Here is a 15,498-nt window from a genome sequence, read left to right as displayed (position 1 = left end):
ATGATTAAAAAGATATGAAAAAGATAAGATAAAAAGATATTTTTGAAAAGATATGATTGAAATTAGTTTTGAAAAAGATTTGATTTTTAAAATCACAATTAATGACTTGATTCACAAGAAATCACAAGATATGATTCTAGAACTTAAAGTTTGAATCTTTCTTAACAAGTAAGTAACAAACTTGAAATTTTTGAATCAAAACATTAATTGTTGATGATATTTTCGAAAATATAATATAAAATTAAGAAAAAGATTTTTGAAAAATATTTTTAAAATTTTCGAAAATAAATAAGAAAAATGAAAAAGATATGATTTTTGAAAAAGATTTTAAAAAAGATAAGATTTTTAAATTGAAAATTTGATTTGACTCATAGGAAACAACTAAATTTTAAAAAGTTTTGAAAAAGTCAACTCAAATTTTCGAAAATTTATGAGTGAAAAAGGGAAAGATATTTTTTTGATTTTTGAATTTTTAATGATGAAAGAGAAAAACATCAAAAAGACTCAATGCATGAAAATTTTGGATCAAAACATGTGATGCATGCAAGAACATTATGAATGTCAAGATGAACACCAAGAACACTTTGAATGTCAAGATGAACATCAAGAACTTATTTTTGAAAAATTTTCAAGAAAAGAAGACATGCCAGACACCAAACTTAAAGATTTTTAATTTTTAGACAATAAGAATTCAAGAATGCGTATGAAAAACAAGAAAAGACACAAAATAAGAAAACATCAAGATCAAACAAGAAGACTTACCAAGAACAACTTAAAGATCATGAACACTATGAATGCATGAATTTTCGAAAAATGCATAAATTTTTAGAAAAAATGCAATTGACACCAAACTTAAAATTGACTCAAGACTCAAACAAGAAACATAAAATATTTTTGATTTTATGATTTTATTAAATTTTTTTGTATTTTGTATATTTTTATTTTTTTTTTGAAAACATATAGGGAAAAAGGAAGCAATGAATTCATAGTCCTCAATCAAGATTCCAGGAATCATACCAGGTTAGTCTAAAGCTTGATGGCCAGCCAAGCTTCAGCATACCATTTTGAAACTTTAGAATTCATTCTTAAAATTTTTAAAATAATTTTCGAAAACAAAGGGAAAAATTTTTTGAAAGATTTTTTAAGACTTTTTTTTTGAAAATAAAACGAAAAAGAAAATTACCTAATCTGAGCAACAAGATGAATCGTCAGTTGTCCAAACTCGAATAATCCCCATTAACGGCTGATACGCGGAAAACTTGTCTCGTGACAAATTTCCTTCGGCAAGTGTACCGAATTCGTCGTCAAGTAATAACTCACAAAAGAGTGAGGTCGAATCCCACAGAGATTAACGGATTAAGCAATCAATAGTTGATTGATTATCCTAGTTAGACGATTCAGATTTGGATGATGAGTAAAAAGGGAATGTAAATTGCATGAATGTAAAGAAAGCAATAAAGTGCAGAAAAGTAAAATGGCAAGAAAAGTAAATGTAAGAACTAAAAAATAAAATGAACATTGGGATCAAGAGATATTGCAATCCTCCGGATCAAGTTCATTCTCATCTCTTCCTCAATCAATGCATTCATTGATCTCCTTGGCAATCTTAATTGATCGAATTCCAATTTCTCGAAATTCAATCTCTCAAATCTTGATCAATAGCCAATTCCTTGGTCAATTTCTCATGAGAAGAGATGAAGTATGGTCACTGATTATACCACATGCATTTCCCAAATCAAGTGTTGGTAGGATTATAGTCACATATCCTTCCAAACCCAATTTGGTCCAGCATGAGAAAGCATTTCTAGCATGATCTCTTCATTCCTCTTTCAAGGTTCAGAAGAGATCCAAGTATGAATAGCTTCTTTTCCAAGATAACTACCCAATTGGATGAAGATCGAAAGCTTTCAAGCAAAATCAAGAGAAAAGATAGAAGAAGAAGAATAAGAACTACACTTAATCCATTGAATCACAATAGAGCTCTCTAACCCAATGAAAAGAGTTAGTTGATCATTGCTCAACCAAAATAGAAAAGAAAGAAAGTGCAGAAAAGTAAAGATGAAGATTAAAACTGAAATTGAAACTTCAAAGTTCATAAATGAAAAATACAAACTAGAATTAAACTACTACTAAGGAAAGAAAAAGAAGAGAAAAGGAAGAAGAGTGTAGGAGGGGAGGGGTCCGAAGACCCACTCCCCTTGGAGTGTGCCAATTCACAGAAGTTCGAATTGGTCTTCACTCTCTCCCCCTTCCTTTAATTTCCAGAATGCTTTCAATGTAAAAACTAAGGCCTTTATATAGGCTCTCCTAAATTACAAAATAAAATTAAAAGCAAATTACAATTAAATGAAAATTCCTATTCTAGATGCTTCTTGTGGTCTTGATTGGTTGACAATTGTGGGCTTGCTTGCTTGAGCTTTGAAGTGGACTTGAGGAAGAAGTGAGTCAAGTTGAGGTCCAGGTGCTAAAGTTAGTGCTAAAGTTGGCCACACTAATGCTACAAGTGTGGCGTTAGTGCTAAAGTTATTGTGGCTAACATTGCACTTGCTGCCCAGTTGGTGTTTTTGGGGCTTAAAAGATGCCTCTTGTTTGTACTCCAATTTCATGCCCACTATAGAGTATTATATATCGTTGGAAAGCTCTAAATGTCAGATTTCTAATGCAACTAGAATCACCTCAATTGGATCTCTATAACTCAAGTTATGCTCCTTTGAAGTGGACATGGTTGCTGGCATAGTCACTAGCGTTAATGGAAAACGTGAGTCCCGATAACGCTAGCGACCAGGGGCTTAATATTTCCAGGTTCTGTAGCTAAAAATCAATGTCCACCCCATACTATTATATATTGTTGGAATGCTCTGGATGTCTACTTTCCAACGCCTTTGGAAGCGCATCATTTAAAGCTCTACAACTCGAGTTACACTTCTTGGAAGGTGAAGAGGTCAGTTGGCCTTAATACAGGTTGATACCATGTTCATCATTGCACTTTCGGGGTAGGTTTTCTCCCTCAAATTTAGTGTCAACCATGTAGTTCCATATATGCTTGGAAAGCTCTGGAATCCTATTTTCCAATTCCACTGGAATCACCTCATTTGGAGCTTTGTGGCTCAAGTTATGCGTGTTTGAAGAAGGCATGGTCAGGCTGCCAGGTGGGACTTTTGCCCACGTTAACTACCACGTTAACTTAGTTAACGTGGGTCTTTTGGCTTCGCCAACATTAGTGGAACTCACCTTTTCCACTAACGTTGGCGTTCCCCTTTCCTTCCACGTTAGTTCCCACGTTAATTTCACTAACGTGGAGACTAACGTGGGTCTTCTAGCCTACGTTAGTGGCACTCTCTTTTTCCATTAACGTTGGCATATACCCCTTTTGCAAGCGTTATTGGGGCTCACCTTCCCCATTAACATTGCTTGGTGCCTTTTGTCTCTACGTTAGAGTTCACGTTAGTGTAGCTAACGTGACTCTTAACGTGGGTCTTCCTTGCTATCGTTCCATGCTCTCCTTCTTCAAAGTTAATGCCACTAACTTTTCTCCCTAACGTTGGGGCTTTCCTTCCTTCCACGTTAGTGCCCACGTTAGTGTAACTAACGTAGCCACTAACGTGGTTCTTCTCTTCTTCTTTTGGCCTGAAATCAATCAAACATAGTGCATCAAAGTCTTGCTCTTAATCATGGGATCATGCATCATCCAATTTATCATATAATTTATGCAAAATTCTCATGAAATCATGTAAAGTGCACAATGTATGCTTGAATCAAGATGTAAGTGAATATCTACCCAAAACTCGCTTATTTTCTAAGAAAATGCATGAAACTACCTTAAAAACAGTAAAGAAAAGGTCAGTGAAACTGGCCAAAATGCCCTGGCATCAACGGCACCAAAAACTTGGTGCACGAAATTGTGATCCCTGGTAATGGCTCCAAAAACTTGGTGCTCTAATCTTAATTCATAATTTGTCATAACTTCGATACAACTAACCAGCAAGTGCACTGGGTCGTCCAAATAATAAAACCTTACGTGAGTAAGGGTCGATCCCACGGAGATTGTTGGTATGAAGCAAGCTATGGTCATCTTGTAAATCTTGTCTAATCTTAAAACAAGGTTTAGACTTTCCGGATCTCAGGAATGGCCATCCATGGGTTCTAACTTATACCACAAAGATTCTAATATCTCATACTTGGTCCTCTGTATTAGATATCTAAGAGATACTCATTCTAGCTTGTTTGCATGTAGAACGGAAGTGTTTGTCAGGCACACGTTCATAAGTGAGAATGATGATGAGCGTCACATAATCATCACATTCATCATGTTCTTCGGTGCGAATGGATATCTTAGAAGCGGAATAAGTTGAATTGAATAGAAAAATAGTAGTACTTTGCATTAAATCATGAGGAACGGTAGAGCTCCACACCTTAATCTATGGAGTGCAGAAATTCTACCGTTGAAAATACATAAGTGATAATGTAGTTCATTGGTCTCGGCCCCAGAGGGGAACCGGAGTAACCAAGACCATGAATACAATGATAAAAAGTTCTATATATACTAGACTAGCTACTAGGGTTTACAGATGTAAGTTATTGATGCATAAATCCACTTCCGGGGCCCACTTGGTGTGTGCTTGGGCTGAGCTTGAAGTTTACACGTGCAGAGGCTTCTTTTGGAGTTGAACTCCAAGTTGTAACGTGTTTTTGGCGTTCAACTCTGGTTTGTGACGTGTTTCTGGCGTTTAACTCCAGACTGCAGCATAGAACTGGCATTCAACGCCCTTTTGCGTCGTCTAAACTTGGGCAAAGTATGGACTATTATATATTGCTGGAAATCCCTGTATGTCTACTTTCTAACGCCGTTGAGAGCGCGCCATTTGGAGTTCTGTAGCTCCAGAAAATTCACTTTGAGTGCAAGGAGGTCAGAATCCAACAGCATCAGCAGTCCTTCTTCAACCTCTGAATCTGATTTTTGCTCAAGTCCCTCAATTTCAGCCAGAAAATACCTGAAATCACAGAAAAACACACAAACTCATAGTAAAGTCCAGAAATATGAATTTAACATAAAAACTAATAAAAACATCCCTAAAAGTAACTAGATCCTACTAAAAACATACTAAAAATAATGCCAAAAAGCGTATAAATTATCCGCTCATCAAACAGGCTGCCTGAAAATCTCTTAGGTGCTTGATAGGCTCTTGAGCAGGTAAGCCATGAAACTTGGGCATCAAATTGAGCAGTGCGGTCTTTATTTCAAAGTCTGTAGCCACCGCTGGGTGATGCGCTTGAAATGGTTGCATTGTAAAATCAGGGTCTCCAGCCTCTTGGATAGTAACTCTCCTAGCTGCTGCCATGTTACCTGCACGTAAAACAACCAAATCAGTAGAACAGGGGCTGGTTTCTTTCTCAAGTGACGTTTCAGATCCGCCCTCAGAGAGGACTAACCGACGCCGAGCTTGCCTTATTCGTGAAATAGTTCTTTCAATCTCAGGATCAAATACTAGCAAGCTTGGGTCAGGAAGCGAACGTGTCATCCAACGAAAGAAACAAGCAGCTCATAGTAGTAAAATAAAATAAAATGCAAATAAATAAATTCCAATTAATAACTTTAGCACTCTATTGCAACTCCCCGGCAACGGCACCAAAAATTGATGTTGGCGGAAATTGGCGAGTTAAGAATGATTATAAAATATGCGTTGCAAGTATAGTTCTCAACCAACCAGAAATCCGCTTATCAATTTAGAAGGGTGTCACAGAAATTAAAATTAAAATACTGGGAGTATGGATCCGAGGTCGTCTCCCAACGAGTTGCAGAAAAGTGTGCTATTTTATTAATCAGATGTTTTCAAACAGGTTTAAGTTGAATGGCAGAAAATTAAATTAGAGAATTTATATAAATTTAAATAAAAGCCTTGACTGGGAGTTAATTAGCTGGAAGCCCTATTCTTGTGGGAGTACTCTCAAGATCAATTGACAATTGGGGGTTATTATGTTTAGTTGTCCCTCACTAAGTAAGGAAAAGTCAAACAAGTTAGAATGCTGTTTCTATCCACAAGTTCCAATCCGCTCTTGGGAGGATTGGTGTTAGTGACTAGAGAGCAGTCCAACAATAAACCCAATTACAATCTTTCTCTTGAACATCCCAACTCAAGGGTTCCTTTCAATCAACTCTCCCATCAAGTTAGGGAACTACTCGCTCATTGTAAATGTAAAATTCATAACATAAGAAAGGGAATTAAAGAAAGACATGATAAATAATGATCAAAAGATTAATTAAAAATAAAAGTAATTCTTGTATTAATAAATGCTAAAATAGTCCAATAGTAAAATTAAGTAAATTAAGGAACATGGAAGAGTAAGAGACAAGTAAAGAGAACGAACTAGAATGTCGAAGTCTTGATGAGGCAATAACTCTTCTCAATATCCTAATGCAAAAACAATGAAAATAACAAATCCTAAAAACTATGAATGTGTAGAGAGAAAACCTAGAGGAGAGGAAAACTGGATCCAAAACTAAAAGCTATGCGGAATGAATATTGTTCCTGGTTTCTGCATGTTCTCTGGCTCTAGTCTGCTTTTCTGGGCCGAAAACTGGGTCAAAATAAGGCCCGAAATCGCCCCCAGCGATTCTGCAGATTATGCAGATCGCGCATGTCACGCGGACGCGTCATTCAGGCAGACGCGTCATTCGACGTTTCGCTTTGCCACGCGGGCGCGTCATCCACGCCTCTGCGTCAGTTGTGCAGTTTCCGATTCGCGCGGCCGCATCATCCATGCGGCCGCGTCATTGCGATTTACTCTCTTCCGCGCGGTCACGTCATCCATGCGGCCGCGTCGCTTCTCGCTGGTCATCTTCTCAATTTCTTGTGTTCCTTCCATTTTTGCAAGCTTCCTTTCCAATCTGCAACTCATTCATGCCCTATAAAGCCTGAAACACTTAACACACAGATCACGGCATCGAATGGAATAAAGGAGAAATAAAATACATAATTAAAAGTCTCTAGGAAGCAAGTTTTCAGTCATGCAATAACTTTAGGAAGGAATTATAAATGCATGCTTATTTAATGAATAAGTGGGTAAAGATCATGATAAAACCACATAATTAAACGTAATATAAACCATAAAATAGTGGTTTATCACAAGGGTAATAAAAGGATCCAAGGCTTTGAGCATCAGTGGATAGGAGGGTCCCAAGGAATAAAATCCTGGCCTAAGCGGCTAAACTAAGCTATCCCTAACCATGTGCTTGTGGCGTGAAGGTGTCAAGTGAAAAGCTTGAGACTGAGCGGTTAAAGTCGAGGTCCAAAGGAAAAACAGAGTGTGCTGATGCCAAGGCATCGTAGGCTAGTTTCACTAGCATTTTTCTGTTAGTTTTAGTTGTTTTATGCATTTTCTTGAGCTTAAAGTAACCAAGAATGGTTAAAAGAATAACAAAGCAATGAACCATCCAAACAATATGATTTTGATGCAAATTCCATGAGTTTTAGTTATATTACTTGAATGCTATGAATGGAAGATTTCTCATGAAAGTTTGCAAGACTTTGATGCATTTGTTTGGATGATTTCAGGGAAGAAGAGGCTAAGCAAGGAAGCAACAAAATCAATAAAGGAAGCTTGAATATCACATGTGGAGTTTAAGTTCCAGTTTAAGCCTAAACTGGAGCTTAAACGCCAGAATCATAAAGGCTAAGAAATGCTGGAATTGAAGTTTAACCTCCAGTTTAACCTCAAACTGGAGGTTAAACGCCAGAATGAAAAGCCTCACCAAAGAAGCATTCCACGTTTAACCTCCAGTTTGACCTCAAACTGGAGGTTAAACGCCAGAATGAGAATGCCACTCAGGAAGGAGTTCCACGTTTAACCTCCAGTTTAACCTTAAACTGGAGGTTAAACGCCAGAATGGGAAAAGCACCAGGGAGCCATTTCCACGTTTAAGCTCCAGTTTGACCTCAAACTGGAGCTTAAACGTGTTCAACCAAGAACTCTCCTCCAGGGTTGCTTTCTTCATTTCCACGTTTAAGCTCCAGTTTAACCTTAAACTGGAGCTTAAACGTGTTCGACACCTCCAGGGCTACCCTTCTAAGCTTCCACGTTTAACCTCCAGTTTAACCTTAAACTGGAGGTTAAACGTGTTCGACCTCCAAGATGCCTCCTTCCATTTCCACGTTTAACCTCCAGTTTAACCTTAAACTGGAGGTTAAACGTGTTCGACCTCCAGGGCTGCCCTTCCTATCTCCACGTTTAAGCTTCAGTTTAACCTTAAACTGAAGCTTAAACGTGTTCGACTACATGACTCTCCAGGGCTGCCTTCTTCCATTTCCACGTTTAAGCTTCAGTTTAACCTTAAACTGAAGCTTAAACGTGCTTCTACAAAAGGCCTCACTGGAAGTGTCTGGCGTTTAAGCTGCAGTTTAAGCTTAAACTGCAACTTAAACGCCACTCTTGGAAAAGGTTTCTGGGCCAAAAATATTGCGGTTTAAGTTAGTCTTTGAGCACAAACATTAACTTAAACTTACTCTGGTATGAAACCCAATTGAATATCATGGTTTATGGGATTGGGCCTGAAGGATTGATGAGTTTGAAATCTCAATTTATTGAGTCATGTGTCATTATTTGATTATCACTAAGTTGGCTCAATGAATGTTACAGAATTTGGATCAACAGCCTCAACAAGATTATGGATCATAAACCCAAGGCAAAAGGAAAGCATGGAGAGGCCTCAAAGCCCAAGAAACACAACAGAAGCTCAATATAGAAAGTGTATAAATAGGATAGAATTGAAGGGAGGAAGGACTTTGGACTCTCACTTTTAGCTAGTTTTCATATCTTTGTAATTGAATTCAGAGCTATGACTCACTAAACCCCCTTTCATTGGGTTAGGGAGCTCTATTGTAATTCAATGAATCAATAATAGTTTTTCTTCTTCTTCAATCTTTTCTCTTGAATTTTGTTAGAAAGCTTCTCGATCTAATTCCATTGGGTAGTTGTCTTGGGAAAGAAACTACCCATAATTGGAATCCTTCGGAACCTTGGGAAAGGAATGGAGGATTCATGCTAGAGAAGCTTTCTCACAGTGAATTGGATTGGGGTTTGGATGGATATTGTGACATGTAATCCTACCAAATTGTGGTTCATGAAACTGTGTGGTATAATCAGTGATCGAGCATCATCTCTTCTTATGAACATTTAAACCAAGGGATTGGGAATTTGTTCATTTTTAGAGAGAATTGGTGAGCCAAGGGATTGGGATCCAATCATATAAGATTGCCAAGCAAAATTCAATGAACGCATTGCTTGAGGAAGAGATAAACATGTTTTGATTCGGAGATCTCAATATCTCCTATAACCCAATGAATCCCCCAATTCTGATTTCCATCTTCTCTTTACATTCTGCAACTCAATTCATGCAACCACCCCATTCCCTTTTAATTTCAGCAATTTAGTTTCTGCTCTTTAATTCATGCAATTTAAGATTCCGCCATTTCAATTTCTTGTCATTTACTTTTCCCGCCAATTTTACATTCCACAATTCTCACCTCAATCTTGATTCCGCTCAACTAGAACACACTTCTAATCCGAATTGCTCACTCAACCAATCCTTGTGGGATTCGACCTCACTCTATTGTGAGTTTTTACTTGACGATAACCGGTGCACTTGCCGGAAGGAATTTTGCCGATTGTGCAATTTTCTAAATCGTAGCATAACTAGTTTATGCGCATCAAGTTTATGGCGCCGTTGCCGGGGATTGGTTTTCGATTGACAATTCTCAAATTGGAAGTTAACTAGATTGAGCATTTTTTTTTGTTTTGATTAATTCAGTACAAGTTACTTGTTGAATTTTAATTTCTGCACCCTGTTACATGCTTTCTTTCTTTATGCCTTTAAATTCAAGCAACTAACTCACTGACTCACTAACTGTTTGAATTAATTCCTCAATTGCTCTAACCATACTCTTCCATTAACCAAGAGTATTTCACTTGTTTGTTGCCTGTGCTGTGTTCTTGTATGACAGGTAGGAGAGGAGAGACATCAACTCCTCCATATACCGAACCAGAGAGGACCCTTCATAGACTTAGAAGGGAAGCAAGAGGGAAGAGAGTACTGGGAGAAGAAGAATCTGAAGGAGAGTCTGAGGACAATTTTGAGGAAGCTCTAGATCTCAACATGGATAGAGAAGTTCACAACCATGAGAGAGCTGAAGAAAACAATGCCATTCCTGAGAGGAGGGTTCTTAGTTCATACATAAACCCAACCTCTGGGAATTGTGGTAGCAGCATCCAGAAACCACCCATTCAGGCCAACAATTTCGAGCTCAAACCACAGCTAATATCACTGGTGGAGAATCATTGTTCATTTGGTGGAAGTGCTAATGAAGATCCCAACCAACATCTCACAAAATTCCTGAGAATTTGTGACACTGTGAAGTCCAATGGAGTACAGGAAGATGCCTATAAACTGCTTTTGTTCCCATTTTCACTTAGGGACAAAGCAGCTAAGTGGCTGGAATCATTCCCAAGGGGGAGTCTAACAACATGGGATGAGGTGGAAAGCAAGTTTCTGGCACGTTTCTACCCCCCACAAAAAGTCAATAGGCTTCGATCTGAGGTTCAGACTTTTAGACAACAAGATGGTGAAACTCTCTACGAGGCATGGGAGAGATTCAAGGATTTGACAAGGAAATGCCCACCAGACATGTTCCATGATTGGGTGCAATTGCATATTTTCTATGATGGACTCTCTTATGAATCAAGGAAGGCTGTAGACCATTCATCAGGAGGTTCATTGAACAGGAAAAAGACTGTGGAAGAGGCCATTGAAGTGATTGAGACAGTGGCTGAGAATGAGTACTACTATGCATCAGAAAGGCACAACACTAAGGGAGTCATGGAGCTGAACCATGTTGATACCATTCTAGCCCAAAACAAGGTGTTTGCCAAGCAACTAGCAGAGCTTACCAGGCAATTAGAAACAAAGCAAGTGGCTGCAATACACACACAAGATCAAGAGGAAGTAAGCATTGAAGGAGGTGATTGGGAAGAGGCCAACTATGTGGGAAACCAACAAAGGCAATCATATGATCCACACTCCAACACTTACAACCCAGGATGGAAAAATCACCCAAACTTTGGGTGGGGGAACCAACAAACCCAACCACAAAACCACAAACCTTACAACCACAACCAACATAACAATTCCACATACCAAAACTCCAACCAAAGATCATACCAAACCACACAAAACACTTACCCCCAACCATCATATCATAGCCAAAATAATCAACCTACTCAACTTAATCCGAACCAACAATTTCAAGATCAATTAAACCGGATAGAAGGAATGATGGCAACCATGAGTCAAGACATAACCGAATTGAAAAGCTTCAGGGATGATGTGAGAGCTACCTTAAGAAACCATGGTGAAAAACTCAAGAGGATGGAGTCTCAAGTAGGAGAGCTATCTCAACAGGCCGTCAAATCAACTGCAGTGTTCCCTAGTGACACAGAAAAGAATCCTAAAGGGGAACAAAAGAGAGTGAGATGGGAAGAATGCAAGGCCATCACCATATTGAAGGAAGTTTCAAAAGAAGAAGGAATCAGGCCCTCAGAGCAGGAGCCAGAAATCTTGAAGGAAGGTGTGGAAGAAGTTAAGCAGGAAAGTGGAACTGAGCAAGCCAAGGAACTGCAAAAAGGCATGCTGGAAATATACCAACCAAAAGCACCATTTCCTCAGAGGTTAGGAGGAGGTGAAAAAGGGAAAACCTATTCAAGGTTTTTAGAGACATTTAACTCTCTCCAGGTCAATATTCCCTTTCTTGAGATTCTCCATCAAATGCCTACACACATCAAGTATTTAAAGGAATTGTTAAGCAAGAAAAGAGTTTTGAAGGGAGGACAAACGGTAACAATGAACAAAGAATGCAGTGCTCTCATCAAGAAGGACACACTCTCTAAGAAAACGGACCCAGGAAGTTTTCATATCCCTTGCATCATAGGGGAAACAAAAATTGACAGAGGATTCTGTGATCTAGGAGCTAGCATAAATGTGATGCCTCTAACTCTTATGAAGAGGCTACAACTGAATGAGGTGAGATCCACTGATGTAATCATACAACTGGCTGACAAAACTCAGAAGCAAGCTGAAGGGGTAGTTGAAAATGTGCTGGTGAAAGTGGGGGATTATTACTTCCCCACAGACTTTGTCATTGTGGACATGGAGGAAAGCTACTTACACCCTATCATTCTGGGCAGACCATTTCTAGCCACTACTAGAGCGCTCATAGATGTAGAACAAGGAGAGCTAATTCTGAGAATACATGATGAACAGCTCATTTTCAAAGTTTTCAAACCTGCATCTGAGCCTGAACCAGAACCTGAAAAGCCTAAGGATGATAGTAGCCATCTGTGTTTGGAGGAAAGTAATCCAGCAGCTGAAACTCTAAAACAGTCCTTGGAAGGCAAACAAGAGTTGCAAGAGTTAAAGCCACAAGAATCAGTGGAAACAGATCAGAAGGATTCTCCTGACATAAGGGTCAATGAAGAAATCCTCAAGAGAAAGGGAAGAGTGATAGGGAGATTGCCAAGAGGGTGGAGAAACAAGAAAATTCCCACTGAAGGTTTTTCTCCGGGAGATAACGTGATATCAAGTCATTATCTACCAATCCCACCTGGCCTCAAAACCATTCCTTCCCAGCTCCCTCAAGTGTTCACAATCAGGAAAGTTCTTTCTATGAAACATTTAGAGGTCATGAATGAATCAAGTGGGGACGTTTTCATAGTGAGAGGAGAAGACGTCAAGCACTACAATCCACCCTAACAAGGGACAACCGTCAAGCTAGTGACCTTAAAGAAGCGCTTCATGGGAGGCAACCCATGTTTTAATATCCTTACTTTTTTTGTTTTGTTGTGCATCTAATAAAGCATGGTTTCTTATGCATGAACTTGAATCCTCAGGACAACTGCTGAAAGAGTGCACTAAACATTCCATGTAAAATGCAATTTGCCTCTAAGTTTGGTGTGCCTGAAGGCACCCCAAATTTTATTCAAAATGCATTCAATTTTTAGTGCACAACCAAAGATTAAGTTTGGTGTTCCTCTTTGAACACGGTTCATGAAAAGCACGAAGTTCCTCTGGATTTCGAAATTCATGACAAGTATACCATTCGCATGTTTTAATGCTTTGGTTTCAATTACTTAGGGTAGTAAATTTGTTTAGAATCAAAGAGCCAAGGTGACTATGATTTATTAGAATTAAGCACATTCATTAAGGACAACCAATATGGATTTCATGTCATCAGGAGACTTGACCAAACACTAAGTTTGGTGTCCAAATAATAAGTGTGCATACATGTAGAAGTCACGGCTATAAGCTCATAAAGACAATCATTGATTTACATGTGCAAGTACTATTCATAATTCACATGGACCGAAAAATGATAGCAAACTTGTTGATTGTGCAGGTACAAAAGAAAAGACAAAAATGAGGAAAAAGACAAAGGGAGGTACGGTGCTTGGTCAAAAAGAAAATTCACAAGTCTTTGAAACTAACACATGGGAAAAGGAAGTTCTGCAAGAAAAGATAGCTACATGTACAACCTAATGCACCCAGAATACTTCCAAGAAAATGAAAAGCAATTCGTCCTTCTCCCTAATTCATATATTTACCATCAAGCCACCCTTCACAAATCACCCTAACCGTCCATTTTGCACTTACGGGCACTATAAAGAACCACTTGGGGAACAAGTTCAACACCACCAAATCTCCTTCATGCACATTTCCTTCATCATAGCATAAACTATCTCTTGCCGAAAACAACCTCCCCACACTTCCAACAACACTTCTTGCTTCACCTTGTCAACTTTAGCTTGTCACTTACCAAAACTAAGGAACCAATGGCAGCTTCATCTAGCCACAAAAGAAGAAAAGACAAGCAGCCAATGGAGGAAAACAGGGAATTCGATGCATGGAGATACAGATCAGTTTTCCATGAGATTCAAGCCGAATGGATGAGACCTAAAACGGTACTAGCTGAGGTTCCCTTTGACCTTGAAAAGGATGAGTTCCCAGGTGTTTGGGAAAAGATCAAAAAGAGGAAGTGGGAGCTCCTGACTAAGCCAATCACTAAAATCAACATCAACCTGGTGAAAGAGTTTTATGCAAATGCAGTAAGGGAGGATCCAACCAAGAAACCCACATACAAAAGCTATGTGAGAGGGGTGGAAGTTGACTTCAGTCCCAAAGCAATCATGAAAACTCTTGGCCTGAAAAACATACATTTCAGCCAAGCAAGTTATGAAGAAAGGATGATAGGAGAACCTGACTATGCAACTATTGCTGAAGACCTTTGTGCTATCAGAGCTGAATGGGTGAGAAAAACAAGAGGGGCTCTAAGAGTCTTGAGAAGGGGAGACCTAACACCTGAAGCTAAAGGGTGGTATGCAATAGTTAGGAGATCCATCCTACCCACTGCAAACTCTTCAGAAATAGTCCCTAAAAGAGCCATCTTGCTACATTGCATTATGGTGGGAGGGGAGATCAAAGTTCATAAACTCATTGCTGAACAGATACAAGAGTTTAGTGAGAAAAGTGACCCTGAATCCTGGCTCCACTTCCCCAGCACTATCATTAGACTATGCATCGATGCCCAAGTACCACTTGAGGAGAATGACTCTTGGCCCAACTCCTCCAAGACATACAAGAAGAAGAAATGAAGAAGGGCAACAAGTGGAAGCTGAGCAAGAAACAGAACAAGAAAGACAGGAAGGAGAAGACAGAGAAGAAGAGCAAGAAGAGCAAGCAATTCCAGAGAGAAGACAACGAATTCCCAGAGACCCCATGGATATGAGCAGAATGCAGGAAATCATGGAAGGAATTTCTCAACAATACATGAGGTCTCAGGAGAGACACGAGGACTTTCACCTAAAAATGATGGATATGCAAAGGAACTTTGAATCAAGATTCTTCGATCTGCAAAGGGAACAGAATTTACACTTACAGGAATCCTTCAGCCACATATGCCAACACCAAGATGCCAATGTCTTGGCAATCAAGGAAGCCACTACTTTACAGAATGCAAGATACTCAGTCCAAGCTGATTACAACATCAGTTCGCAAATCAAGCTTAACTACATAGGGGAACATCTACACAAGATGGACCCAGCATTCCCAGCTTTTGATGAGTATTTCAAAGGGAGGAAAGAAGGAGAAATAAACAAGGCAATGATCCTTGAAAAAGGAGTGGAAGAAACGATGAAAAAGGCTGGATTCTGGAAAAAGCTCATAAGAAAAGACAAAGGAAGCACAAGTGGTCAAAAAGAGGCAGGAAGCAAGAAGAAGCAGGATCCCAAGAATTAAGAAGAACCAAGCAATAAATAAGAGGTGGTCTCGTTCCTTAATAATCAAATGATCATTGGTGGATTGTCTTTATGAGCTTTCTTTCATCATAAGTCATTTAAGTGTTATGTGGAGTTTTTTTTTTTTTTTTAGTATGAGTGTCTGTTTATTGCTTTGAATAA

At 38.9% G+C, this 15,498-nt stretch overlaps 1 non-coding gene across 1 annotated transcript; it reads right to left on the bottom strand.

Moving 5' to 3' along the window:
* Nucleotides 1–10,576: 10,576 nt before the first annotated feature.
* On the bottom strand, nt 10,577–10,680 carry LOC112773858 (small nucleolar RNA R71). Its single transcript, XR_003188383.1, has one exon. It is a non-coding gene; the product is annotated as a small nucleolar RNA R71 (small nucleolar RNA).
* Between the last annotated feature and the right edge of the window lie 4,818 nt (nt 10,681–15,498).

This window comes from Arachis hypogaea, chromosome 18 (assembly GCF_003086295.3).
Source record: "Arachis hypogaea cultivar Tifrunner chromosome 18, arahy.Tifrunner.gnm2.J5K5, whole genome shotgun sequence".
Taxonomy (NCBI): domain Eukaryota; kingdom Viridiplantae; phylum Streptophyta; class Magnoliopsida; order Fabales; family Fabaceae; genus Arachis; species Arachis hypogaea.
Note: the sequence above shows the minus strand (reverse complement) of the source record. Positions and strands in the feature narration are given on the sequence as shown.